This window comes from Anthonomus grandis, chromosome 7, assembly GCF_022605725.1.
Source record: "Anthonomus grandis grandis chromosome 7, icAntGran1.3, whole genome shotgun sequence".
NCBI lineage: Eukaryota > Metazoa > Arthropoda > Insecta > Coleoptera > Curculionidae > Anthonomus > Anthonomus grandis.
The window spans coordinates 20,330,013-20,333,860 of record NC_065552.1 but is presented as its reverse complement, the minus strand read 5'-3'; the positions used below and the strand labels follow the sequence as shown (position 1 = coordinate 20,333,860).

General features: G+C 29.9%; 1 protein-coding gene across 3 annotated transcripts in view; it reads left to right on the top strand.

Annotated features, from left to right (window-relative positions):
• Positions 1-198: 198 nt before the first annotated feature.
• The window catches only part of LOC126738571 (uncharacterized), a 263,439-nt gene continuing 259,789 nt past the window's right edge, over positions 199-3,848 (top strand). For all 3 annotated transcript variants that reach the window (XM_050443968.1, XM_050443967.1, XM_050443962.1), the window contains exon 1: positions 199-365. The gene's annotated coding sequence lies outside the window, so the exon portion shown is untranslated. The remainder of the gene's footprint in view (positions 366-3,848) is intronic.

Here is a 3,848-nt window from a genome sequence, read left to right as displayed (position 1 = left end):
TGACAAAGATAACAATAAAGAGACGTATGGCGTAGATTCCCGTAGCCAACGAGAGACCGCTACTCCGGAATTATAGGGACCATAAAAGCCAATAGACCAGATATCTGTTTCTTTTTTTACAGTATGTCTGACGAGGATAAGTAATGTTTATACTAGAAGTGGTCCGGAATACGCCAACCGACCGAAAGACAGAGAGAGAGAAAAGCGAGAGATAAATAAAAAACATAAAAATATGGCGTTATCTCCGAATGTGTGTGGTGTGTTGACGTTTAGTTCGTTTGGTTAAAACCGTTCGATTTCGTGAAAATTGTGTTTTGTGTGTTTTATATTTAAAAATAATCCTAAAGCCCACGTAAAGGATAATGGTAAGTACATTCTTATTTGCAGGCACCGAATGTTAGCATAAGGCTTAATTTAATAAGCAAAAATTTAAAAATCAATAGCTGTGAGGTTAGGTAAAAATTAAGAAAAATCTACTTGAAAGTTCAAAAGAAATTTCAAAAATTCAATAAATAATATTTTTCATACTGGAACAATTCTAAACCATTGAATGTTTATTCAATTTCAATATCCTTCTTATTAATATTATTCTGGTTAGAACATTTTATGTTATAGTATTTTTATTAAATCCTTAATTTACCTGGTATTCAAATAAATAACATTAGATATACTCTTTCCTTTATAATTTTTATACCTCAATAAGATATATATACACTGCATATTACACTTGTCTGACTCAAATGCAGTTTATTATTAAAAAGTTTAAAACAATGCAATCTGCCCATAATATTCATATGTGATTTTATATATATATGACAAATAAACACTGCAATCTCTCAATTGAAAGCTGTTGTTTTAATATACTTGATCTCATTTGTAACTGATAAGAATATTTATAAATCCTGAGCTGATTATAAAATTAAAAATTAAGGTTGTTGCACTTCAAAGAATGTATTAAATATAAGTACTTCATTTTAACAATAAATGCAGTTGGTCATCACCCTAGTCTTGCCCTACCTTGAAGTTGCATGATTAAACAGAAAGGGGGTATAATTTCCTATAGGGTGAATTAAGCTAAAAGGTCTGGTTTGTTGACATAAAAGACCAAAGGGCCATGCACTGCAAGACTAATGATTAGGAGCAGTAAACAAGAATTTTTCTTTATTTAGCATTTTCATTTCAAGTAACAAGTAATTCAACTACAAAAGAATTTTTAAAATAAATCTATTGGTATGAAAAATAAATAAATTTAATAGTATGTATAGTATATATTTAATAGTAATTTCACAATGCATTAATCATAGTTATTAAAGGTTATAGACCAATAGCTGAATGTAATTCTGCTAAATATTTTTACATTGTTAGAGGTTTCTTATTATGCCTAAGCAAAGGGCAATTTATGCTATAGAATTTGTATTTGGAATTTCTCTAGAAATACTCTCTTCCAGTTCCTGTTTATTCCCCAAAAAAGGAATCAATATATTTTATGTATTATTATATAAATGAATATTACTAATTATTGTTAAACTATACTATAGCAGCTTCAGGTAACTATGTAATTAATACATTAAGTGCACAACATAAACTTATTTAAACGAGACTATTTAAAGGCTGAAGAAAATCCTATAGTCTATTTTTTTGTAGTTTTCAGTTGTTGACTGTGGTATCAATTTATATTCGGCAGTGCACCTGTACATTCATTAACAGTACAACTCATTTTAGTTGGTTAAAGGTATGCCTTATACATACTCTCTTAGCTGTTTAAGTAACTGCCATTGCAAGAATCTTGTGCTTTTAGGAACCTAAAATAATTTATGTTTTTAAGTCTAACTAGATCTAATCTTAGAAAAATATTTAAAAAAAAAAACTCCTAGACTTACTGTGTACAGTAACTCATTTTATCACCTAGATGAGTTTTTTCCCTCAATTTGTGCAATTATAGCATAAATTAAAAAAAACTACAGTGTTCTAATGTGTCAAACTCTTTACAATTATTCTTTCAATGATGCTGCTCTTCTATAAAAGGATCTTCAATCATTTTGTAATTTTTGTGGTTTAAACAGGATGTCACTTACTTACTTATGTCAACAATTGCCATAAAATTACTTTTTTAATGCAGAGAAAGCCTATAAAATTTATTTACTCAATAAAGAATCTTTCAGTTGTCTTTAAAACACAAGTTTTAGACTTGGTAATTTGGACAGACTCAAAATTATCCTTTGAGAGCCACATTAATCATGTAACAAATAGGACAATGAAAGTGCTTGGTTTCATTCAGAGATCAAGTGTTGACATGTCTATGTTTACTTTTGAAATGCTTTATTGCTCTCTTGTTAAACCAATTTTGGATTTATGGATCAGTGGTTTGGTCCTGATCTTACAATTAAATCAGTGAGTTCGAAAAGCATACATACCCAAAATCCGCATTTCAAGAAAATCAATAAAAACCTTTTAAAGCCAAAAATGCTTAGCATAGACTGTAGACATGCATAGAAAAGTTGTAAATCATAGTTGGCAATGTGCTTTAGGGTTAGTTTTTTGGAGACTAAAATGAATTACCAATGACAGATCAAAAGGGGGGATGGGCTTGTATGGTTTTTGAATTCATTTCTGTATATAAAAAGATATAGGTAAACATTTATTGATTTTTTATATATTTATTCAATACATAGGAAAAATACAACATGAAAACTGATTCAGCATTTTTGGTTTTCCATGATGTGATGTGTTAATAAAATTCCAATGCTTCACCTTGGTCATTACCTTCTTGATGTCCAGAATTTTTTTTCCATTAATCAGAACAGGTTTTTTATATGTCTTACTTGGGCAGAGGAGGGCTGCACTTATGTTCTTTGAGAAATTTAAAAGTGTGGGAGTGTAAACCATCTATATAGTAAGGACGCGCAAGTTGGAACAAATTCATTTTAAATTCAGGGGTGTGTGTCAGAAAAGAATTGCTCGGACCCGTTAATTTTTATTTTCTGTTGTGATTTTTTTTATGATGAATTCATGTATACAGGGTGAATCAAAAATAAGCAACAACCATCAACTTCAATTTTTTAAATGGAAACACTTTTTTTATACCTAATACTAACATTATTAATAAATATGCAACTGTTTGAGTCATTTCAGCATATTTGAACATGTTTTTTCATAATTTTTCAAGGGTATATTTGATTGTTGACACCTTGTGACCATTTAATCGCATGAAAACAGTATGTATTACTTTACATCAGTAAGTGTCAAGTTCAGTTGCTAAGTTTAAAAGTATGTCGCGTTTAGCCAAAAAAGAAAGAATTCAAATTTTGATGATGGCAGGATATGGCAACAAGACTTGAACACAGGCCGAAGTTTGCGATCTGTTTAACAATAAGTACTTGGAGAGGCCTATTACACATAGTAATAAAAACCGTAGTAAGCAAAATAAAAAAAAAGTTTAGAGATTTTGGTCATGTTATAGAGACAAATATGACCTGGACTGTCCTATGCCTGCAGAAAATGGACAATTAGATATTTTGCTCGATTTACAAGACAATCTACATAAAGCAACTCGACAAGTTGCTGCAGATCAGTCAGTTTCATGTATCCTAAAATATTTGCATAGGAATAAATGGCATCCATATAAAATTCATTTAATTCAGGAGCTTATTGAAAAGATCACATCTGCAGAATAGAGTTTTGCGAAATAATAATGAATAAATGTAATGCTAACCCACAATTCTTAAGTAAGATTGTTTTTTCCGACTAGGCACATTTTTTTTTAAATAGTTCTGTAAATAGGCAAAATTTTCGTTATTGGGCACCAGAAAATCCACACTGGAGTATGGAAAGTCACACACAATTTTTTA